The sequence below is a fragment of the Schistocerca piceifrons genome, chromosome X, assembly GCF_021461385.2.
Source record: "Schistocerca piceifrons isolate TAMUIC-IGC-003096 chromosome X, iqSchPice1.1, whole genome shotgun sequence".
Taxonomy (NCBI): Eukaryota; Metazoa; Arthropoda; class Insecta; order Orthoptera; family Acrididae; genus Schistocerca; species Schistocerca piceifrons.
The window spans coordinates 176,411,722-176,438,418 of record NC_060149.1 but is presented as its reverse complement, the minus strand read 5'-3'; the positions used below and the strand labels follow the sequence as shown (position 1 = coordinate 176,438,418).

Below are 26,697 nucleotides of genomic sequence, written 5' to 3'. Positions count from 1 at the left end.
TTTTTTATTATATACAGATGAAAGCCACACTTAAATACTACTTTTCTACATCGTTGCCATTTAAATTAAGGCACTTATCGTAGCGATGGACGAGCTTGGAAATTCCTTCGTCGTAAAATTCGGCCGCCTGCGCCTTCAACCACGTGGTTACCTCTTTTGGGACAGAAAAGGTGTGATTTTTGTGGATTTCCTGGAAAGAGGCACTGCAATAAACTCTCAAAGGTATTGCCAAACTCTGCACAACCTCAGAAGAGCAATACAAAACAAGCGCAGGGGAAAGTTGGGCTCAGAGATCTTGCTGATTCACGACAACACCCGGGCCCACACGGCAAATGCCACTCGTGAAGTTCTTGAATCTTTTAAGTGGGAGTTGTTTCCTCATCCGCCGTACAGTCCCGACCTGGCACCGAGCGACTTCCACCTATTCCCAGCAATGAAGAAGTGGTTGGCTATGCAGCGTTTTGATGACGACCCACAGCTTCAAGAAGAGATAATCACGTGGTTGAAGGTGCAGGCGGCCGAATTTTACGACGAAGGAATTTCCAAGCTCGTCCATCGCTACGATAAGTGCCTTAATTTAAAGGGCAACTATGTAGAAAAGTAGTATTTAAGTGTGGCTTTCATCTGTATATAATAAAAAAAATTCCAATACTTTATTTATTTTTAATTCCAAAACGTAATGTACTTTGTGAATAGTCCTCGTAACACTTATAAACACAGATCCGGAAAGCAATGGTTTCTCCGATACGAAGGTTTACGACTGAGCACATGAACACCTAACAACACAGTCCCCGAAGATCCAAACTGCTGATATACGCTTAAAGACAAACATTACCGCAAGTTATCCACATGGCCACCGTTCACGTGAAGGCAGGCGTCAGTGCGTCACCTCACAGAGTATCGTACAAGTTCAAAAATCGGAGGTGTGTACTGAATGCATTGACAACCATCCGCAATGAGTTCCTGGAGTTCATCAACAGTATCAACACAGCTTGAATACAACAAAGCGTTTAAATACGCCCACCCAAAAAATCCCAGGGGTTGAAGTCGGGGGACCTGGGAGTCACGGTGTGAGTGAGTCAGAATCGATGCACTTGATGGCGAAACGTTGTTTGTCAGTACTTAGGAGTCCGGAATGACAACGAGGGCAGTTTATCACTGGTGTTTCATTTGCAGTGTTTAGAAATAAATGCAGCCGTATGCATTAACAGTATTGCAACATTGAGATGACTGCGGTTGGTTTCTGGACCTATGTCTATTCGGATTACGCGTTCGACTCATTCTCCTCTGCTTGCCCCTTTCGTTGGTACCTGTGACAGTCAAACAATCTGTAGATACGTAGCAGGCCGAGGTGGCCGAGAGGTTCTAGGCGCTACAGTCTGACAAACGATTTACATCTCTTCTTGTCCGATATCCTCAGTTAGTTACTTAGTTGATCAGTTAGTTAGTTACATGTTCCATTGATCATTTTAACAAGTTTTTATCGAAAAGATGGGGAGTCAGTTTAAAAAAATACAAAGCTCGGCGGGCGCTGATGCGGAGGATTTACTATGTGCTCGATGCACAATACGGTGATCCACCCTTGTGGTTGTAAGACGTGGTCGACCGGAATCTTCACGCCGAGTATGCCTGCCCTCACGTTCACATGCAGTCCAACGTCGGGCCGCTGACACATCCGAATGCTCAACAAATCTGAATATTACACGATTCGATGGAGGCTTACAATGAGGCCCGTTTCAGGCTCTTGACAAGTGATGATAATCTAGTATCAAACGAGTACGCGGCATCTCCACGTTATTCACAGTGATTTCACAACATATGACACTCTTCACGCACCTCATATACCATATTAGGTGTGGTAACGACACTAGGAAAAACAACGCTAATACACTCTAATGGCCATTCTATGTGAACCTTGGGGAGAACGACGGTTAGAATACCCGTCCGGCCATCCAGATTTGTGTTTTCCGAGATTTTCCTAAATCGCTATGGGCAAATGCCGGGATAGTTCCTTTGAAAATGGCGCCCCCGACTTCCTTTTCCATCCAATCGTACTCACAAGTTGTTCTCCGTTTCTAATGACTGCACCATGTATGGGAAGTTAAACTCTAGCCTTCCTTCGTTCCTTCCATCTGTGACAGAGAATTGCAATTCTAATCAACTACATACCCGCCGAACGTGTGTATATGTAGGAAGTGACATTGACACCGGACAAAGTCTTCAGGATGTTTCTGTTTCTTACTGTCGAGCAAGGTATGTGTACCACGTTTGGCCGAAATAAGTCCATGTGCTCCAGAGTTGTGCAGAAATAAACACACGTGTTCACGTATATGGATAGCGCCAGTAGAGAAACTGGTTCTCCTGAACGTACCTACCGTCGATAATGTGATCACTTTGAAACGATGTTTGAAAACGATTATTATTCCGGCTTTGCTTGCGCAAAAATCTGGGTATCAAAAACGAATATAAACGTAAATATTAGGATCCCTTTTCTCGTCGTTACGTGTGTGAAATCTTATGGGACTTCACTGCTAAGGCCATCAGTCCCTAAGCTTACACACTAATTAAACTAAATTATCCTAAGGACAAACACACACACCCATGCCCGAGGAAGGACTCGAACCTCCACCGGGACCAGACGTACAGTTCTCGTCGTTTTGGTCTGGATTGTAGCCTATAACAGAGGCTAACCGTACATGATCAAAAGGTCAAGGAGAAAGAGAGTAGAATATTTTGAAATATGATGTACCAGGAAAATCCTGAAGATCTGATGAGTAGATCGGATAATTACGAGGGCTATTCGGAAAGTAAGGTCCGATCGTCGCGAAGTGAAAACCGCTGTGAAAATCAATTTTTTTTTATTCGCAACAGTTAGCCACACCTTCCAGCTAGCTCTCTAAATAGTCGCCTCTCCGACTTTGACAATTGTACAAACTTTCCAGTACTCTCGTCACAGAAAGCAGCCGCCCGTCCTTTCCGCCAATTCTCTACGCTGGTTTGCCTTTCGTTGTTTGTACCAAAATGTTGTCTTCGTAGCCAGCGGTTCATGTGAGCAGAGATGAAGATCAGAGGGAGCCAATTAAGGGCTGTATTGTGGATGATCAAACAATTCCCATCGAAAACGCTGCAGGAGCGTCTACATCGCCCCTGCAAAATGCGGTTGAAAATTGTCTTGATGAAAGATACGCATGACATTTATGTTATGTGGGATGCATAGCTTCAGGCGAAATATCTCACCAGATCCACATACTTCGCGGGAGACACTGTTGCTTTAGGCATTTCTACGTGTCTACGTGATCACTTTGCGCTCTGAACTGAAAAGAGCGACGTGAAGCGATCGACAGACACACTAAAGACACTGCCCAACACATCTGTGCAAAGTTACATCGGATTTTCACAGTGGTTTCCATTTCACGCCTATTCGGACCTTGCTTTCCGAATATGCCTTGTAATGAAGTGGCGTTGAATTTATGTAAGGAGAAAAGGAATTTATAGCCTAACCTGACTAATAGAACAGGACACATTTTAGTGCAATGAGAAAATTCATTTTACTAATGGAGGGTATTGTGGAGTTTAAAATTATAGAGGAATGCCAAGGCTGCAGTATAACAAGCAGGTTCGAATGAATGTAGATTACAGTAATTATGGAAAGATTAAGAGACTTCCATAAGATGTGTGACTAGTGTAGAGGGCAGTGTCAAACCACCCTTTCAATTGCAGACCATAACAACAAAAATAGTCCTAACAGAGAAGGCCTGCACTCCCGAATTGGACTCCAGTGTCTTTGGAACAATACACTGAGGCGACTAAAGTCGTGTGATAGTGATACACACATATGCAGATGGCGGTAGCATTACGTACACGAGATATAACAGGATAGTGCAGTGGTGGAGCTGTCAGTTGTGCTCAGCTAATTCATCTGTAAAGGTTACTGAGTGTAACGGCACGACGGAAATCAACAGACTTTGAAAGTGAAATGGTAGTGGCAGTTAGACACATGGCACATTCAATTTTGGAAATCGTTAAAGCACTCTGTCTTCAGGCCATAAGTGGCCCATCGGGACCATCCGACCGCCGTGTCATCCTCAGTTGAGGATGCGGATAGGAGGGGCGTCTTGTCAGCACACCGCTCTCTCGGTTGTTATGATGGTGTTCTTGACCGAAGCAGCTACTATTCGATCGAGTAGCTCCTCACTTGGCATCACGAGGCTGAGCACACTCCGAAAAACGGCAGCAGCGCATGGCGGCCTGAATGGTCACCCATCCAAGTGCCTACCAACCCCGACAGCGCTTAACTTCGGTGATCTCACGGGAACCGGTATGGAAATCGTTAGGGAATCCAATATTCCAAGATCCACAGTGTCTAGAGACTGCCGAGAACACATTTCAAGTATTACCTCTCACCACGGACAACGCAGTAGCTGACGGCCTTCGCTTGACGACTAAGAGCAGTGGCATTTGCACAGAGTTGTCACGGCGTGAAATAACAGCAGAAGTCAATGTGGGACGTACTTAGAATGTATCCTTTAGGAAAGAGCGCTGAAACTTGGCTTTAATGAGCTATGGCAGCGGGCGACCTATGCGAGTGGATTTGTTGACACCACAACATCTTCTACTACGCCGCTCCTCGGCTCGTGACTATCTCAGTTAATCCCTAGACGACTGGAAAACCATGGCCTGCTTTGATGAGCCTCGATTTCAGTTAGTAACGGCTGATAGTAGGATTCGAGTGTGGTGCAGTCCCCAATAAACCATGGAACCAGATTGTCAACAAGTTACATGCAAGGTGGTGGTGGCTCCATAATGGTGTTCGCTGTGTTTCCATGCAATGGACTGGGTCCTCTGGGTGTTCGGATACTTGGAGAATATTTTCAGCCCTTCGTGGACGTCATGTTTTCCCAAACAACGATGGAATTTTTATGGTTGACAGTGCGCCATATAACCAGGCCACAATTGCTCGCGATTGGTTTGCAGAAATTTGAGTGAATGGTTTGGCCACTCAGATCGCCCGCCATGAATCCCACTGGAGATTTATGGGACATAACCGAGAGGTAAGTTCATGCACAACATTCTGCATCGGCAACACTTTCGCAATTATGGACGGCTGTAGAGGCAGCATGGCTCAGTATTTCTGCAGGGGACTTCCAACGACTTTTTGAGTCCATACCACGTCGAGTTGCTGCAAAAGGAGGTCCGACACAATGTTAGTAGATAATCCATGGCTTTTGTCGCCTCTGTGTTTTGTGGCCTGTGAATTCCAGTAGGTGTCGAACAATAGCGTAATCAACCGAGCAGACCTACTTCTATCTCTGCGGATGTTAATGCTTCTTTGAATTCCAAGTGATGTGTGGTACTAATCCTATAATCGAATAAAGAACCTATACGACGATACGCAAGGTAGCTTGATTGCAGATTTTAAAATATTTGTCACCCACATTAAAGCCACGTATTTTAATTCAACCTTTACCACAAAAGTGATGTAAGGCGCTCGAATGGCAACATGTGTGACGGATGAAAGTGTTCTCTGGGCTGGAAAATGGTCTCTGATGTTTGGCTCTGGCAGGTGATACCGACTTACGGTGAGTGCTTCTACGGCAGGAGTACAAGCCACGCGTACTTACGAGGAGGGGCGAGGAGCCACAAGCTTGGCAACGTCTGCGTTGCCTGGTCGCGGTCCCGGTAATTGCCGCTCGGCGCACACTTCCACTCCAGCGCGCCTTCTGCGCTTCACAGCTTATATGCTAAGGACGGACGTAGTTAATACACACACGTTCTAATGAGAGCTCTGCGACAGATTTAGTCACCTAGGCTACTTTGAGCAACACAACGCGTCTCTAAGGGCTCATATTGCGGAATGTAAATCACTCTACCGTATTTGCGTAAGGTGTCCATGAAATTAAAATATTCACCATTGTAATACCTGTGCATTAATTTCATATTCCCAACGGAAGAGGTATTATCTCTTCGGCCAGACTTCGTAAATGTTTCTTGTTTTGCAGTATAACTTTAATTTATATTTACATTTATATCATAATTACGAGGCGTATTCGGAAAGTAAGGTCCAATTAGGCACAAAATGGAAACATCTGGGAAAATCTGATGAAACTTTGAACACATGTGTTGGGCAGTGTCTTTAGAGTGCCTGTCGATCGCTTCACGTCGCTGTTTCCAATTCAGAGCGCAAAGTGATCACGTGGAAATGCCTAAAACAACAGTGTCTCTCTGGTGAGTGATTTTGCCTGAAGCTATGCATCCCACATAACAGAAATGCCATGCGTGTCTTTCTCCAAGACAATTTTCAACCGCATTCTGCAGGGCAATGTAGACGCTCCTGCAGCGTTTTCGATGGGGAGTGTTTGATTATCCACAATACAGCCCTTAATTGGCTCCCTCCGATCTTCATCTCTGCTCACATGAACCACTGGCTACGAAGACAATATTTTGGCACAAACAACGAAAGACAAACCAGCGTAGAGAACAGGCGGAAAACACAGGCGGCTGCTTTCTGTGACTAGAATACTGGAAAGTTCATACAAATGTCTAAGTTGGAGAGGCGACTATTTAGAGAGCTAGCTGGAAGTTGTGGCTAACTGTTGGGAAAAAAAAATTGATTTTCACTGTGGTTTTCACTTCGCGACGATCGGACCTTACTTTCCGAACAGCCCTCGTTAGAACGTCTCACCATTCATATTTAAATGTAATAAAGTCCACTGAAGCTGTACGGAATAATTATACACACATAGTTAAATTAAATGAGGGTGGACATTATACCATGCAACTGTTAAATTGTTAAAAAGGTAAGAAAATGACGCTGGAAGTATTAAACGTAACGGCTGTCTGGCGCTTTTCCTCGAACTCACACCAGCGATTTCACACCTAGAGTATTTACTGAAATCATTACACTAATTAATGCCTAACGGCGAAATTTTCTTCAGTAACTTATAACTAAGTAAATACTGATTGCACAAAGGTGATCAGTGGAAACAAGATGAGGGTATCACACCCAGTCTCCATTTCAAAGAATTAGGCGGTTAAACGACAATTGCACTATCTGACAAGAAAAATGTGAAGCATACAGGAGATCGAACGTCAGTGTAAGTTCGTACAAGGGCACACCGTCCGCTGGTATGCAAACGATTAATCTGTAACGGATAGAACAGCCACCAGAGAGCATTTGTGATGTTAGTCTTTAGTTTTATTAACAGGCCTTGTAAGGTATACAAGGAGGGTGAAAGGCGTCATATGTTGAGTGATCATCATATGTTGAGTGATCACTGTGAAGGACGCAGAGCTTCAGAGTACTCGTGTGAGGTAGAGTTAACGGCACCTGACAGAGTTTGAAAAGCGCAAACATTGTTGATCTCCATTTAGCCAGCTGGCCGATTCTGGAAATACTGAGATTAGTGGGGTATTCGAATGTTACAGTGGGCTGATGTTGAATTCCGTAGGAACGTGACGGCAAGCATACTTGTTGTCGACCTGTCGACCGTCTGACAACCACAAGGAAGGATCGGCGTACAGTGCACCAAGCACATCGGAACTCCTTCACATCTGTGCCTGCCATCAGAGAACAAGTAACGGGCTCCCTCCAGATTAGAGATTAGATTAGATTAGTTTTCCGTTCCATAGATCCGTGCTAAGGAGATGCTCGTGGATGTGGAACATGTCAATTTTTTTAAGCTGAAATAACAGTCCTAATAGTGTGAGTATATACAATACATCATTTGTTTCTATTAAAAAAGCTCGTCAGTGGAGTGGAAGGAGTTGGCCACTAGTAAGTCTTTCAGGCTCCCTTTAAACTGATCTTTATTTGTAACTAAATTTTTTATGTTTGCTGGCAAATTATAGAAGATGAGTGTTCCTGAGTAGTGGACCCCTTTTTGAACTAAAGTAACACCTTGTGCAGATCATTTTTCTTCCTAGTATTGGATGTATGAACTGAGCTGTTTGTTGGAAAAAGAGATGTATTATTTAGGACAAATTTCATTAAGGAGTAAATATACTGAGAGGCAGTAGTTAGTATACTCAGTTCTTTTAAGAGGTTTCTATAGGACGTCCGTGAAATTATTCCACAAATAATACATATTACACCCTTTTTGACTCTGAAAACTTTTGTTTGACTTGAAGAGTTACGCCAAAATATTATACATTGTGACATTATGGAATGAAAGTAGGCAAAGTATGCAAGATTTTTCATTTTTATGTCGCCTATGTCTGTTAACACTCGAATTGCAAATACAGATTTGTTAAGGCGTTTCTGCAGTTCTGTGGTGTGCTCCTCCCAACTGAATCTATTATCAAGTTGTAATTCCAGGAATTTACGACTGCCAACCTCTTCTATCTGCTCTTCTTCATACTTTATGCATATGCTGGGTGGAAACCTCTTACAGGTTCTGAATTGCATATAGTGAGTCTTTTCGAAGTTTAATGTCAGTGAGTTTGCTTTAAACCATTTATTAATATCCATGAAAATATCATTAGCAGATCTTTCTAGAACTACACTCGACATACTGTTTATTGCAATACTTGTGTCATCTGCAAACAAAACAAACTCTGCTTCTGGCAGTGTAACTGATGAGAGATCATTAATGTACACAAGACAAAGCAATTGCTCTAAATTGGATCCTTGTGGGACACCACATGTAATTTCTTCCCATTCTGATGACGACTGATGACTTAATTCACTAGTCCCTTGCATCCTTTGTTTCCTGTTAGCGAAATATGACTTGAACCATTTTGCAGCACTGCCCTTGACACCATATAATTCTAATTTATTCAAAAGGATGTTGTGGTTCACACAATCAAAAAAAGTGTCATGTCTCACCATTCGTCGATGACTACCAACGACCGGGTTGGAAAAGTACCGCCCCATGCGTTGCTGCCACTAACACCACAACACAAACGGTTGCCCTAGGAAAGGTGCCGTGATCGGAAATGTGGATTGCTGATGAATGGCGTCGCATTGTGTTCAGCGACGAATAACGGTTCTGCACTGCCAAATGTGACCATCGTCGGCTAATATATTGACGACCTTGTGACAATTCTCATTCTTCCAATGCTTTGGTGAGACCAGCGGTGTTACAGAGACATAAATAAGGAACAGAAGCCGTCAGAACTTCTCACAATATTCGATACAGTTCTCGTGACGCACGCGAACAGCTAGATAGCGTAATGTTTCAGTTTACGAACAAGGTGCGAAAGTTTTGTTTCTCTGTGTCGAAAAGTAGTTGCAACCCTCCCAACGGACATGACAAACAACGTAACAACCTATTACACACCAAAACTGTATCCCCAACACTACTGCAATCCCTATTGTATAAAGCTCACACACGTAAGACCACGTTTTTGTACACTACTGATCATTAAAATTGCTACACCAAGAAGAAATGCCGATGATAAACGGGTATTCAATGGACAAATATATTGTACTACAACTGACATGTGATTACATTTTCACGCAATTTGGGTGCATAGATCCTGAGAAATCAGTACCCAGAACAACCACCTCTGGCCGTAATAACGGCCTTGATAAGCCTGGGCATTGAGTCAAACAGGTGCACATGCAGCTTCAACACGATACTATAGCTCATCAAAGTAGTGACTGGCGTATTGTGACGAGCCAGTTGCCGAGCCACCATTGACCAGACGCTTCCAATTGGTGAGAGAGCTGGAGAATGTGCTGGCCAGGGCAGCAGTCTAATATTTTCTGTATCCAGAAAGGTCCGTACAGGACATGCAACATGCGGTCGTGCATTATCCTGCTGAAATGTAGGGTTTCGCAGCGATCGAATGTAGGGTAGAGTCACGGGTTGTAACACATCTGAAATGTAATGTCCACTGTTCAAAGTGCCGTCAGTGCGAACAAGAGGTGATCGAGACGTGTAACCAATGGTACCCCATACCACCACGCCTGGTGATACGCCAGTATGGTGATGGCGAATACACGCTTCCAATGTGCGTTCACCGCGATGCCACCAAACACGGATACGACCATCATGATGTTGTAAACAGAATCTGGATTCATCAGAAAAAATTACGTTTTGCCATTCGTGCATCCAGATTCGTCATTGAGTACACCATCGCAGGCGCTCCTGTCTGTGATGCAGCGTCAAGGGTCGCTGCAGCCATAGTCTCCGAACTGATAGTCTATGCTGCTGCAAACGTCGTCGAATTGTTCGTGCAGATGGTTGTTATCTTGCAAACGTCCCCATCTGTTGACTCAGGGATCGAGACGTGGCTGCACGATCCGTTACAGTCATGCGAATAAGATGCCTGTCATCTCGACTGCTAGTGATACGAGGTCGTTGGGATCCAGCACGGCGTTCCGTATTATCCTCCTGAACCAACCGATTCCATATTCTGCTAACAGTCGTTGGATCTCGGCCAACGCGAGCAGCAATGTCACGATACGATAAACCGCAATCGCGATAGGCTACGATCCGACCTGTATCAAGCGTGCTGGTACGCATTTCTCCACCTTACACGAGGCATCACTACAACGTTTCACCAGGCAACGCCGGTCAACTGCTGTTTGTGTATGAGAAATCGGTTGGAAAAGTTCCTCATGTCAGCACGTTGTAGGTGTCGCCACCGGCGCCAACCTTGTGTGAATCCTCTGAATAGCTAATCATTTGCATATCACACAATCTTCTTCCTGTCGGTTAAATTTCGCGTCTGTAGCACGTCATCTTCGTGGTGTAGCCATTTTAATGGCCAGTAGTGTACTTGTTTACTAACAGCCACTCATCCACTTGCAGAGGACATGGTGTGTGCCGAGAAAAACGGCAACAATAAATCGCAGAGAATATGCCGTAAACAGTGGCAACAGTCGTAAAGCCGTGATGTGACCTATAGTAAATGAGGTATTACGAAATTATTCATGGAAAACAGTATTTGGAACAAAAAAATAGACATGTAACAGTGTTTTACTACATTTTACAAGTATGCTATTTCTGCATGTTTTAGAGGCAAAGAACCCACTGATGATGGCCATATTTGTTGCTGAAACTAGTTTCGGGAATAAGTAAATAAATAACAAAAGTATTTTGCATCAACGCGGACCCACAGTCCCATGTTTTTGGTGTTACTCTTAGTGACATGATGTTGGCAGACATCGTATTTGACGTCTTGTCACGGGTGATAGTCACTGGAAGAACAGTGACGGTACGTCACGAACAAACTCGGTCTTCATGTGTTACCTCTCATGTGACAGTATCGTGGTGCCGTTACTCAACAGGATAATGCTCGTACTCGAATGGCAAGTGACTATAAATTGGTGAGTGATGCCGAGTTACTCTCGTGGTCAACCAATAGAACATCTGTCGATTATCTTCTGCGTCCATTCCGTCCCTGTGCAAGTATCCAGGACTTCGAGGACCAGTTAAAAGAATTGTGGGCCAGCTTGCCTCATTAAGTAATTCTGTTATATCCTACCCAGTAATGCCACCCGAGCCCGCTGCCAAAAGGTTGGCAGCATCAAAGTCCGGACGCCGTCCGCATAAGCAGCGCCAGCGAGACAGGAAATCGCCCCAAGTCTGCGCGCGCCACCGCTGGCTTCTGGCTTCTTAAGCGCTGGAGTCGCGAGCGCTAGGACAGTTCTGTATTCGCCGCTCAGTTGTATACTCGCCACCGAATTGTGTACTTGCTAGTCAGTTGTGTGTTCATCGCAGCAGAGTTGTTTGTCGTCAGCCGACGCTGACCTAGCCGCTCCGACTCGAACTAGACAGATTTATGTAGACACGGAGTTCACTACTGTATTTCTGTATCTTCGTAATAAAGATAAGTACCGACTTTTATTTAATCAGAGTGTTTGGGTTTTCATCTTTCTGTTCACTGTTCCAGCGGACCGGTCGGCCCGCTATTAAAAGTGTGGCGGTGACTTCGTAAGCCGTTTCTACAGCGAATTGGTTGTCGCTACGAACGCCGTCACAAAACTGGCGACGAGGACTGCCGAACTCGTGTGCAGGGCTGGTTCAACTTGTTTCTGGTTATACTAATTATAGCGATAAAATTTTGGGGACTGGTTTAATTTGTATTCACTATGTCTGCCGACTTACAACAGTTGATCTTGTTACAGAGTCAGCAAATACAAAGTCTGATGGAAGCAATCGCCAAACAAGCGGCTAATCCTCCAACACAAAAGGAACAAGCACAGGCAGCACCACCTTTCCGTGCTTTTGATGCATCACGAGAAGAATGGCGAGAATATTTCGCGCAGTTGCAGGCGCACATGACAGTCTACAAAATCACAGGTACTGAGCGGCAGCTTTATTTAATTTCCACTGCAGGCGTGGAAGTCTATCGACTACTTTGTAAGTTGTTCCCGGAATCCAAGCCAGAAGCTTTAGACTATGACGTTGTTGTTAACAAGCTTGCTGAGTATTTCGAGTCGCGAGTTCATGTGGCAGCAGCCAGATTCAAGTTCTTCAGATTAAAGAAACTGCCACATCAATCTAATAAACAGTGGTTAACAGATTTACGGGGCCTCACCCGTCAGTGCCGATTTAATTGTGTGTGTGGAGCTTCCTACAGTGATGTCATGTTACGAGACGCTATTACTCAAAACATTGCAGATTCTCGTATTCGTGCTGCTATCTTAAAGTTGCCTGACCCGTCATTAGAGACTGTGATGAACATCATTGAAGCCCAAGATACTTTTGACTATGCTGAGTGTGAGTTAGATCAGCCATGTATTTCTCAAATTGCCTGTGCTAAGCAAGTTCTGTCACGCCCGCGGCCCCACCGGCAGAGTCAGACTGTAAACACTAGCCGGCCGCGTCATGTTAAACACATTCGTCAGCCGCGTGTGCAAAATGATAGAGTTAAGTCTTGCCCTAAGTGTGTTCTTGCTCATCCTCGTGAACGTTGCCCGTTAAGAAACGCGGTTTGTCACTTTTGTCAAAGGAAAGGACACATCCAGACTGTTTGTTTGCGTAAACGCAAGAACAATTCTAGTGCTGCCCAGCCCATGGATATTCATATTCTTCAAAGCCAGCCCGCCCAGAAGGTCGCGTTTAAAGACTCTTCCACGGTTCGTGTGGGTAATAAACTTGTTCGCAATAAGCCACCCACCCAGCCCTCTGCTATGCGACCCAAGCGTAATTCAAACGCTGTAAAAAGTAATGTACAGACTGCAAGTGAAGCGGGAGTTGTTGTTCCACCCGTCCAACCCACGAGTTGTCGTAAGCAGCGAACACGCGCTAAACGCGCTGATTTTGTGTCTTCCGCCTCCACTGCACCGATCCAGAGACAGTGTAATAAACTATTTGTGAAGCTACGCATCCAGGATAAGACCTTCAATTTTCAATTAGACACTGGTGCGTCTGTGACTCTCATAAATAGTGCTACGTATGCGGCTATCGGCCGCCCTAAACTTTCAGCGGCAAAACATTCTTTGGCTACTTATAGTGGAGAACAAATTCCTGTGTTAGGTGTATGTAGCGTGCCAGCCACATTCCGTGGCAATACAAAAACAGTTTCATTCACAGTGCTCCGCGCTACAGACAGTGTAAACATTTTCGGATTAGACTGTTTTGATTTGTTTGGCCTGTCTACCCAAGACAATGTGTTGCAAATTAATTCTGTTGTTGTTCCTCAAGACCGCATAACCGATTTGTGTAAACAATACTGTGACATATTTAAAGACGAACTAGGTTGTGCTGCCAACTTTGCCGCTCATATTACGTTAAAAGATAATGCTCAGCCTCGATTTTGTCGTGCTCGTCCAGTGCCTCACGCCCTCCGGGCACCTGTAGAAGATGAACTTCGTCGTTGGCAAAACAACGGTGTTATTCAACCCGTTTCAGCGAGCCAGTGGGCTTCTCCCTTAGTTATTATAAAGAAACCGTCTGGCAAGTTACGTTTGTGTGCTGATTTTAAGTCGACAGTTAATCCTCAGACTGTCATTGATTCTTTTCCTTTGCCTAGACCGGACGAGCTGATGGATAAGTTAGGGGAAGCTCGTTTCTTTTCCAAAATTGATCTCCGTGAAGCAGATTTGCAATTGCCCCTCGACGAGCAATCACAACAGTATTTTGTCATAAACACGTCGTTGGGGTTGTTCCGTTTTCTGCGTTTGCCTTTTGGTTGTGCGTCAGCTCCAGCTGTTTTTCAGCGTTTTTTGTCACAACTTCTGGCTAATGTGCCATCGTGTTGCAACTATTTAGACGATATTGTTGTGTCCGGTCGGACGCCTGCTGAACATTTCCGTAATTTGGAGTGTTTGTTTACAGTGTTGTCTCAGGCAGGCCTACGTTGCAACATCGATAAATGTTCATTTTTCCTTACGGAGATGGAGTATCTGGGACATGTTATTAATGCTCAAGGCATTCATCCCTCCCAGTCACATTTAGCAGCTATTCGTGATTTGCCCTCCCCTCGCAATCTGCATGAATTGCAAGCAGTTCTTGGCAAATTGAAGTATAATATTAGGTTTATACCTAATGCATCACACATTGCTGCACCGTTGCATCGTCTCCGCCGTAAGAATGTTCCGTTTGTGTGGTCAGCTGATTGCCAATCAGCCTTTCAGCAGCTTAAAGAGGCTTTATTGAATGATCGTTGTCTGGTCCATTACGACCCTAACAAGCCTCTGGTGTTAGCTTGTGATGCCTCTTCTTTCGGCCTCGGTGCTGTGTTGTCTCACCGAGTCGGTAACACCGAACGTCCTATTGCGTTCGCATCTAAATTGCTAAACAAAGCTCAGTGTAATTATAGCCAACTGGACAAGGAAGCGTTGGCTATTGTGTTCGGTGTCACAAAATTCCATCACTACCTCTATGGTAGACCATTCTATTTAGTAACAGATCACAAGCCCCTGACGTCACTGTTTCATCCGTCTAAACCAGTTCCTCAGCGGACAGCTCAGAGACTACAACGTTGGGCTCTTTTGTTATCACAATACCAGTATGAGATACTGTATCGCCCTACAGCTCAGCATGCAAACGCTGACGCGCTTTCTAGATTGCCGATTGCTGCGGATGATGTCTTCGATTCCTCTGACGACTCTTGCCATCAGATTGACACCGATGAGCATCAATCCCTCCGGGATTTTCCGATTGATTATCGTCAGGTGGCACGTGAGACAGCTTCGGATCCTCATCTGAGTTTACTGTTACGTTTTGTTCAACGTGGTTGGCCGTCCAAGGCAAAGGACGTATCGGATCCTGTGGTTCGTCGCTATTATCCGCAACGTCATCTGTTGTCTGTTTCGCACGGAGTTTTGCTGTTACGCACCGAGAATGACCAGCTTCGTGTAGTGGTTCCCCAAGTGCTCCAATCCAAGGTCCTCGACTTGTTGCATCAAGGTCATTGGGGAGTGGTCCGCACCAAGCAGCTTGCCCGCCGTCATTGTACTTGGATCGGCATTGATAAGCAGATTACGCAGATGTCTACAGATTGTTCGACGTGTGCCGAACACCAAGCTGCTCCGCCTCAACGCTATTTTAAGTGGGCACGCCCTGCCGGTCCCTGGCAGCGAGTACATATTGATTTCGCTGGTCCATATTGGAATTCTCGTTGGCTCATCGTGATAGATGCATTTAGTAATTTTCCGTTTGTTGTGCCCATGCAGTCTACAACGTCTGCACAAACTATACAGGCGTTGACTTCAATTTTTTGTATTGAGGGTCTTCCAGAAGTTTTAGTGTCTGACAATGGTCCACAATTTACCTCTGCTGAATTTGAAAGTTTTTGTTCTGCCAATGGCATTCGCCATGTTCTTACTCCGCCGTTCCACCCTCAATCGAATGGTGCAGCGGAACGTTTTGTACGCACATCAAGGATCATATGGACCGCCTTCGTGCTACGCACTCTCGTCAGCAGGCCCTCATCACGTTCCTGTCGTCGTACCGGACCACGCCGCGCGACGGCCCTTCGCCTGCGGAGCTTCTCCACGGCCGTCGTCATCGCACCCTACTACGGTTGTTGCACCCCCCGGATCGACCCGCCGCTTCTGAGCATCGCACGCGTTTTCAGCGCAACGACGCCGTTTTTTTCAGAGTTTATCACGGTCGCCGTCGTTGGGAACGTGGTACCGTGATAAGTGTCCAGGGTCGCGGTTTTTATACTGTTCAAAGTGCTACTGGGGTGCACAGGAGGCATCAGAACCAGTTACGCCGCGCTGGCCGCCCGGATTCTGCCGCTCGTTCTTTGTCCACAGATGTGGTCCGCGGCGGGTTCCAGCAGCGCCTTCCGACTTCTCTGCCGCCCCCAGGGCAGCAGCAGCAGCCGTCGCCGCTACCACGCCGCCAGCCCGTCCCGTTGATGCCTCCCGCGCAGCTTCATCCGGGAGCGCCCCAGGTGGTCGCTCCGGCGCCTGCGGTCCCTCTTCCGTCGCCACCGCCTTCGGAGCTGATGGACGTCGACCCCTCAGCCGGGCCGCCTTCCCAAGCGGTGGCAGTGCAGCCTGTCCTGCAGCCGCTATCCTTGGGCTCCCCCAAGGAGTCTGACACCGCAGCGTCTTGTCCGGCGCCCACTCAGCAGCCGTCGACGCAGCGTCAGGAGACGCTGCCTCTCTTCGTGGGTCCCGACGCCCCGTCGCGTCCAGTACCAGAAGCTGCGCCCGTGGTCACAGGCGTGCACCCTGACCTCGGTTTTCAGTCGGTGTTTCCCGAGGCCCCGCGCAGCCAATGCTGGGGCGCGGACCGGGGACTGCCACCGACAACAGTCTCCGCCCCGGTCTCTTCTGCTACGCCTGCGTCCAGACCCCTCCCCCGCCGTCGACGCTCGCCACGTCATTATTCAACGACGGTGCGGCGATTTGGGGGGGAGGAGTGTTATATCCTAGCCAGTAATGCCACCCGAGCCCGCTGCCAAAAGGTTGGCAGCATCAAAGTCCGGACGCCGTCCGCATAAGCAGCGCCAGCGAGACAGGAAATCGCCGCAAGTCTGCGCGCGCCGCCGCTGGCTTCTGGGTTCTTAAGCGCTGGAGTCGCGAGCGCTAGGACAGTTCTGTAGTCGCCGCTCAGTTGTATACTCGCCACCAAATTGTGTACTTGCTAGTCAGTCGTGTGTTCATCGCAGCAGAGTTGTTGTTTGTCGTCAGCCGACGCTGACCTAGCCGCTCCGACGCGAACTAGACAGATCTCTGTAGACACGGAGTTCACTACTGTGTTGCTGTATCTTCGTTAATAAAGATAAGTACCGACTTTTATTCAATCAGAGTGTTTGGGTTTTCATCTTTTTGTTCACTGTTCCAGCGGACCGTTCGGCCCGCTATTAAAAGTGTGGCGGTGACTTCGTAAGCCGTTTCTACAGCGAATTGCTTGTCGCTACGAACACCGCCACATAAAATTCAACGGCTTTGAGTACACGCTTCCCAACCTAATCGGCACATGCAACCAGGTGAGAGAGGATGCAACGTCATACTGATGGACTCAAACTGTCAGTTTGTCCGTAAACTTGACTCGATTTTGAAATCACCGATGTAACATCACATATCGTCTCACTCACAAAGTTGCATTTCGTTTCCTGCTCTCCTTTCGCGAGTTTCACGTTTTTTTGCAGGCTGTATGTCATTGAAAACAGCTCCAACACGAAGAAATAGTGACAACAACAACTGAGATATTTATACAAAATAAATTAGTACGAGATGGAGCTGATCCCCATGGTACATAAAGCAGGACAGAAAACTGTTGCAGATGCAAAGAAAAAAAGCATGCAGAATTTTAAAGAACACAAAATCCCCAAGAGTGGCGAAGTTTTGCAGAAGCTACAGACTCAGTGCGAAATGCTTTTAGAAATTTCCACGAAGAAACTCAGTCTCTATATGTCACAGAAAATGCAGAGGGATTCTGGTCTTACGTAAAGTACACCAGCGCCAAGACGCAATCAATACCTTCAATGCGCGATGTCAGTGATAATGTCGCTGACCACAATGTCATTAAAGTGAAGTCACTGAACACGGTTTTCCGAAATTTCCTCATCAAAAAGCCGCAGTAGTTGTTCCAGAATTCGAATTAAGAGCAATTTCCAACATGAGTAACTTAGAACCCGCGTGTAGGGAAGCAGCTTAAATCACATAATAAAGCCAAGTCCTCCGGTCCAGATCCTATACCAATCAGGTTTCTTTTAGAGGATACTGATACAGTACCTCCATACTTAGCACTCATATGCAATCTCTCGCTCGAAGAAAGATCTGTGTCAAAAAATTGGAAAGTTGCGTAGGTCACACCAACACTCAAAATTATAGGATTAATCTGCTGAATTATACACACATATCACTGACGTCGGTTTGCAGTAGGATTTTGGAACACGTACTGTGTTCGAATGTTATAAATTACACCGAAGAAAATGATCTATTTACGTATGGTCAACTCGGATTCAGAAAGTACCGCTCGTGTGCAACACAACTAGCTATTCATTCTCTTGAAGTAATGAGCGCTATTGAAAGACGATCTCAGTTGATCCCATGTTTCTAGGTTTACAGAAGAATTTTGATACCATTCCTTCAAACGGCTTCTAATCAAATGTCGTCCCGATGGGGTACTGTCTCATTCTTCGACTGGATTCGTGAATTCCTTTCAGAGAGGTCACAGTTGGTAGTAGCTGGTGGAAAGTCATCGAGTAAGACTGAAGTGATGTCTAGCGACCTTCAAGGAAGTGTTATAGGCCCTCTGTTATTTCTACTCTACTTAAATGACATTGGAGAAAATCTGAGCAGCCGTCTTAGATTGTCTGCAGGATGCTGTCATTTAGCGTTTGGTAAAATCACTAGAAGATCAAAACAGATTGCAAAATGATTTATGCCGGTCGGTGTGGCAGTGCGGTTCTAGGCGCTTCAATCTGGAACCGCGTGACCGCTACGGTCACAGGTTCGAATCCTGCCTCGGGCATGGATGTGTGTGATGTCCTTAGGTTAGTTCGGTTTAATTAGTTCTAAGTTCTAGGCGACTGATGACCTCAGAAGTTAAGTCGCATAGTGCTCAGAGCCAAAATGATTTATACAAGGATCTGTATAATGTTCACCCTAAATAACAAAAAGTGTGAAGTTATCCACAGAGTACTAAAAGTAATATGTTAAATTTAGTTTGCACTATAAATCGCACAAACTTACGGCTCTTAACTCAATGAAATATCCAGGGACTAACTTAGGAACAACTTAAATTGGAACAATCACATAGATAATGTTGTGGGAAAGTTGAACCAAACTGTGCCTTATTGGCAGAGCACTTAGAAGATGCAACATATTAACTAAAGATCTAACATTACGCTTGTCCGTCCTCTGCTAGCGTATTGCTGTGCATTATGAGAGCCCTACCAGATACGATTCACGGAGGCGTTTTCGTTGCGGCGGGGTCTTCTCACGATATTTCAGCCACCAGCTTTCTTCTCGGAATACAAAAATACTCTGTTGACGCCCACCTACTTAGGGAGAAATGATCATCGTAATAAGAAAATAACAGAAATAAGAGCTCGCAAGGAAAGACTGAAGAGTTTGTTTTTGCCGCTCGCTGTTTGAGTGCGATACGGTAGAGAAATAATGTGAAAGTGATTCGATATACCCTTAGCAGGGCACTTCAGTGTGTTCATGTAGATGCAGATAAAAAAGGCCTGGATTACTGATATCTAATGCCTTCAGCACTTCGGAAATTAGACCGTTATGTAACCACTAAGTTCTTTCATAATTTGCCCTATGACAGAGTTTCTGACAGTTGTATATGTAGCCTAAAATCATTTCTTTGGAATAGATCCTCCGATTCGATAGATGAATATTTATTAAAACTGGTAGCAAGTGTAGAAAAAGAGAACTAATTTTAAAAATGCCCGAAGTTACGTGAGTGCTATTCTTAAGCAGTTAATATGGTATTTAGTAACATATAAATCAGCAGCATGCAGCCGAGCACATAGTGTATAAAAGGCTAGGTAAGTTGACTCACTCCACGTGGTTTCAATACACACCGTGCAGGTTATCAACGGAACACTGAACTATCGAAATAGCTAGTTATGAACCACACTTTTTCTGCCATCGAAAGATTGGTATTCTTGTGTGATGCGGGCATATTTCCTCCTGAAGTTGGAGTGTATCAGATGTAGTTGACCACATGTTCGTTAGTTACATGTTCCATAGATAATTTGAAAGTCTCCTTTATTGGAATGGTGTGGAAGAAGTCAGTGTACAGGATATCTGTACATGATTAGTGTTACATTAGTGAACATACTATTATTTTTAGTCCTACTCATGCAGCTACACTTCTTTTACTGGCTACCAGTTTTTAAATAGAAATTCGTCAGTGGACTAAACGGAATTGTTTAGGAGAATTGATTTTAAATTAGATTTAAATCCTCCTTCGCTACATGTCAGATATTTTACGTTATGGAACAAATGAGCAAAAATATTTGTCGCTGCACCTTGAACTCCTTTCTGATCCACTGACAACTTTAACAATGGCTCATAATTATCATTTTTCCCTCTAGTGTTGTAGGTATGAACACCACGGCTCTAATCAAATTGTGGTGGATTATTTATGACTAATTTATTACCAAATATCTGCACCGTGACGGCGCAGTTGATATGCCTAGCTTCTTGAAGCGGTACCTTCATGACATCTGTAGGTGAACACCACATATTACTCCTCTTTTACGCTTTTGTGCAGTCAGTACTTACTTTCTAATTGATGAGCTACCCCAAAAAGTGATTCCTTAAGACATATATTAGGAATAGGAGAGGACCCAAAATTGAGCTCTATGAGACTTTCTTCGTGAATTTTTCCCAGTAACTAAAGTTTTTTACCTTCCCGACGTTGTCTGAATTATTCAGCACAATCTTTTGCATTCTATTTCATAAATATATTTCAAACCAGCTATACATAAAGCCATTAGTGCCATAAAACCTAAGTTTTTCTAGGAGAATAACATGATCTATACAGTCAAATGCCTTGGAAAGATCACAGAAAATACTAACCACCGACAGATAATTATTTAAGGCTTGTAATATTTGATGTGTAAATGTATAAATAACATTCTCAGTCGAGCAACCGTCCTGGAGTCCAAACTGTAATATGCTAAGGAAATTGTTTCTACGTAAGTTTGTGACCACTCTGGAGTACGTTACTTTTCCGAATATTTTGGAATAAGATATCAGTAATGAAAGTGGACTATAATTGTTTATGTCTCTCTTGCCACTTTTCTTATGAAGTGGTTTAACAACTACATATTGTAATCTGTCTGGAAAAGTTTCCTGTGCTAATGATGCACTACAAGTATCAGCAAGGGCATCACGTATTGGAAAACTTTTTAGAGTTCTGTCTGAAATTCTATCAACTCCAGTTGAGCTTTTAGTTTTTAGAATTTTTATAATTGTATTAATTTCAGTGAATGATGTTGGTGCTATTTCTAGTTCCTTTAAGTTTTATGAAATGACATTTTTAATATGTTCTCTTGCTTCTTCAAGAGAACCATTTAATCCGATATTTGGCGTAAGTTTGGAAAGTTTAAAAGTACTTCCAAAGAGTGAATTATCAGTCACAACACTGTCATTTAGTTTAAATGTTACGTCTCTTCCACGCTTACTGGCTGCCATGTCTCCCGTTTGATAGTGTCCCATATAGTTTTAAACTTATTATCTGCATTATTTATTTCTGCCAGGACAAGCATACTTCTGGACATTGTAATAACTTCCCTTAAAATACTACGTTTTTTGTGGTATGCAAGTAATGTCGAATCTTGACTTCCTCTGGCCTTTACATAAATTTCCCTCTACCTCTTACATTAGATTTTATTTCCCTTAGTTATCCATTTCTTACTTGTTGCTTTAATTGGTCTTCTGGACAATTATTTAGGAAAGGAACTTCAAATATTGACACAGATTTACTACAGAATAAATTGAATCTGACATTAGCATCTCTTTCTGGATATACTTAATCCCATACCACCCCATTTAGCTCACCCTTAAAACATTATATCGTGTTTTCATTAATAAGCCTCACTGCTTTGTATGAATCTGTCTCAGGATTGAAAAGTGCCGTATTGTTCAGTTTCACTGATTGTACATAATCATCAGATAGTCCTTTAGCAACTGTGTAGACATTAACTGCTTCAGCAGTGTCTATAAAAAGTTATCCGTCAGTGTCCTACTATGTTGCTGCACGTAAGTTGGAAAACTGACTGCTGAAATTAGATTGAAACATCCACACAATAATTCTAGTTCATTTTTCCTGTCTATGTCTTTTAAGAAATCTGCACTGAAATGTCCACTAACTACTAACAGTTTTCTCTTGTCTGACATTTAGGTCAATACTGCATATAGCTTCCTAGAGGGGATCTGTACGCTGTTACAATTATCAGGGAACTATTTTGCAATAACAACTGACGAGCATATTCTTCTAGGTTCTGATCAACACAATAGCAATTCGTCTCAATATGTCTGACTTTGTGTCCAACTTTTACGTTAAGTTGCATCTCCTCCTTTCCCATGTCAACTCTACACGAAAATGGTGCAAGTCTATAATCACTAATATTTCACTTCTCCAGCTCCGTGGCTACATGGTGTTCCGAGAATCACATAACATCTGTCACTTCAAAAATATCTACATGTTCTAGGCACATAACAAGCTCCTCTGTTTTGTTTTTCAACCCTCTGATGTTCTGTTGAACAAATTAACTTTATTTTTCTGGAAACTGTTACACATGTTACGGTCTTGTACTGCTTTAATTTCATTCAATATTCTCTGTCTGTAGCCTGACTCTAACCTAAAAAATGTGCCCCTTTGATACCAGTAATCATAGGTATTTTGCTTTGTGTGATTTTGGTCGCCATTACACTTCCAGCAATGTGCTGAATTGATCTTCCCTTTCCCCTTCTATTTAGGTGCAGGGCAATAGTAGTGTATCCATATTTACCAGTCGCAGCAATGGGCACGCCACAGATATGAGACTGTTTCAGTCAAAACCGATTCATGTAGCTCTTTGACACACAGATGACAGACATTTTCACTCTGGGCTGGTCATGTCGCTGCAAAACCACCACATACCCCACACGAGTGTGTGCTGTTACTGCTCCTGTTTCCTCGAGGTCACCTTTAATGCTATATTCTAAGGAGCTAGTCAAGTTGTTTCCTGCTCCTCCTTCTATAAGCACCTTATCCTTACCATCAAAATCTCAGCGCAAGGCTTCTATGTCCTCTTTCATCCGGGTAGGCGTAGCGCTAGGTTTCATGATGCTTGCTACCTGATATTCTACGCCCAGCTTTTCCTGTAGCCGTTGGCTTGCACCTGGAAAGGAAAATTGGGCTTAACGTCCCGTCGACATCGAGACCATTAGAAACGGACCTCAAGTTCGGAGTGTTTCAAGAATGGGGAAGGAAATCGTCCGTACCCTTTAAAGGAAACCATCCCAGATTTTGCCTGGAGAGATTTAGGGAAATCACGGAAAACTTAAATCAGGATGGCCGGACGCGGGTTTGAACCGTCGTCCTCCCGCATGCGAGTCCAGTGTGCTAACCATTCCGCTACGCCGCTCCATGTGAAAAAGCTATAAACATAATGAGTGGAATAAGGAATTTTGGTTATAAGCTAGGGTTTCGTGGAAATAAATATTTAAAAATTAAGTCACGAATTCGCTACTTATGAGGTACGAAAATAACACTGAAGGTGATATCTGCCCGGTTATCAGTGCTTAAAGTAAAAAGCCTGCTTGCTGGATTCCAAATGTCTCTAAAACGCGTGGCAGTGAAATACGTAATGTGGACAGTGTTTCTGCCTCTACTTACCATAAAGTTATTACGTGAATTTGTGGAAAAACACACTTGTTGTAATGAGTGGTGGAAGCGTCACTTTGTATGGAGATGTGGGTAAAACCATGGAAATTGTTTGTAATTTAGTCCTGAATATCGAAATAATTAATAATTTCTGTGACATCTGTAGCAAAAACCCCGCTAAACATCATGTGTGCAAAATTGACTATAATTGCTCTAGTGGAGACAAGGAGTGGTTGGTGGTGTTAACATTTCCAGAAGCTCTAAGCAGTCAATAGGTGTCGTGTATGCAGGCTATCTTGGGGATGGGGACAGTAAGGCTTAACAGAAACCGACAGATAAGAAACCATGTGGGCCAACAGTCAAACTTAATACACTGGAGAATATAGGGCGTGTACAGAAAAGAGAAAGACCACCACTTATGAAGATATGCAAGGAAAAAAAGTTAGGTGCTAAACGCCGTCTGACAGAGGTTGAAACAGACAACATCCGGATTATTACGGCATGGTAATTAGGAATAATTGCAACAGTGTAGAAGCAATGACAAGAATTATCTGGGGTATGTTCTTTCACAAAATTTCAGTGAATGAGATCCCGCATCATCACCTTTGCCCACAGGGACCCAACAATTGGTGCAGATCCAACAACTCAGCCACAGCTTCCAATTATAAGAACGAACATTCAGTTCCAGAAACTGTCCTACTTGCTCTCAAACCTATTTAAAAATAATTTAGCCAACAAGAGCCTTTGAAAAAGTGTCTCCATGGTGAAACTCAGAATCCAAATGGAAGTTTAAATTCTGTATTTTGGGCAAGGCTACCAAAAACTGTTGTTGTTAGAAAAGAAACAATGAAGTTCAAAGTTCATGATGCGTGATGTGCTTAGATGATGGTGTGTCAAAGAATACTGGTATGTTAAGGCTCTTGGGAATAGGGTATGGTATCGGTACTAAAAATATACCTAAAACCATCGATATGGACCGTATCTGTATGCTGAAATTTCTACAGGAAATGCTACTACGGAGGTCAGGACAACCAGAAGATCAAAGAAAAGAAGATGAAGTTGGCGAAGCTGAGTCACAGTGCAATCCTGTAATTTTTAAAAGTGTGTTTCTATCGTAATGTTCAATAGATTTTTTGTGTAAAACTTTAGTGTGGTTTTCCTATAAACTACATTTTTTTGTATTCTCGTGCACTTTTCTCAGAAACTAAGAGTGATAAAGACATCAAACTTTCAGTATCTCTTGTTAATAGAATAATGTTTAATAACATAAAAAGGGACCTAAAATGCCACCAAGAACAAATTTACATGCTCCAATATGTTTAAAAAAGTTATAACTTTATTCTTTTATAACATAAAATGTATTACTGAACACATGTATAAAACGAGTGAGAAATTCTTTTGGAGTTTAAGGACAGTGTTCATCCGTATTCTGCAAAATATTCGGGCCTTTATCTCTACCAGTTTCTTTAGAAAGTTTTCCTGACGTATGCTCATGTTAACGTTGATTCCTTGTGGCAGTTCCTTGACAGTTGTGTCCCCATAATAGCAGCTCATATCGCCATGCTAGATGGTGGGCCGTATGAAGAAGACGAATGCAGTCGGGCAATGTACATTCTCCTCGGAGTCTCCACTAAGGAATCCTGTTCATGGAGGGCAGCAATATCGCGAAAGCCGCAGTTCTCAAACCTACTGTAGAATTCCCACACGCGCTAGCAGACACGAGGCATAACACGATCTCCCCGCAAATAGACAACACTCACATGCGATTTCTCAATGAGAAACCTGCTGTAGAACCTTCCTTAAATACATTTTGTACACCGATGTCGTTACTCCTACCCTGAATTGTTAACCATTTGCTTTTCCAATGATGTAGTACACTTCATGTCATTTTGTCGTTTTTTGCATGCCGCAGTCATGGTTTTGAAATTTTAATGGTGAGCAACGTGTATATAGCCACTGAAAAAAATTAGAGAAAACCTGTTGTTGTCGGTCGCCTCCAACTGTCCTCGTATTCAGATCGTCACAACTATGATGCATATTTCTTGCCGATCATTAGTAAAATCGAATCCAATAAACCTCGTTACTACTACATCAGTGTCCAATCTCAGCTTCTCGCCGTTATCTAAACAGGATGTAATGGCACATACTTATGCACAATGCCTAAACGCTTTAACTCCTGTAGATCTCTTAAAACAAACGTCAGATCTATTGCACAATTAATGACGATGGTATAGTCTTAAATTTTAAGAACTTGGTGAACAAGGAAGGTATTCCTTTCTAGTCCCTATAGCCACCGAATAGCTTCACGTTTTACTGTCATACTATGGAGATTATCCGCTTGTCTCACATAACTCTTCATGTATGGACATGTATCAGTAGCTTTTGCATTCCAAGTAGTTTCTCCATGTCACTGAAAGTGCAGTCGTTAGAGATCATGCGAGAAGGAGAACCCTACTAAATAGCTCTTGATAAGCTTAGCCAACTTGAGGAGGAGGTTGATGGACTTGACGGGGATGTCACTCTTCAAACCACAGGAGCAGATTTATGAACTAAGGTTCAGAACTTCCTACTGGGTGTCACATCGGTGAACAACTATTCAGAAAAAGTACTTAAGTAAAAGTACGCATGAAATACCATCTATTTGGAAAACCTCTCTGCGTGACACACTCTGAATGCAACTTGTCTTACAAACTTCCGTCGTTCATACTGACGTTTTTTTCCGCAACTCGTGTATATACGGCTTGCAGATGTGGCATTGTCCCACTGTGCACTTAGTTTCCAGTCCGCAACCATTGAGTGATACGACCGTCTGTAATATAGGTAAACAAAATTATAACATTTTGGTCTTGGATTCACATAGATTAATGCAGGCATTTCTTCGAATTACTAGTTGAAACATTTGCATCAAAAGGCTACGCATCTTTTGTGGTACCCACATACTGATGATGTGAAAAGTCATTTAGTGAAATGTACGGCATATACCGAGTGAAAGTATGGACTG

General features: G+C 43.7%; 1 protein-coding gene across 1 annotated transcript in view; it reads left to right on the top strand.

The window, feature by feature from the left end:
- LOC124723046 overlaps positions 1-26,697 on the top strand; it is a 401,647-nt gene that overhangs the window by 210,177 nt on the left and 164,773 nt on the right. The window lies entirely within an intron of this gene.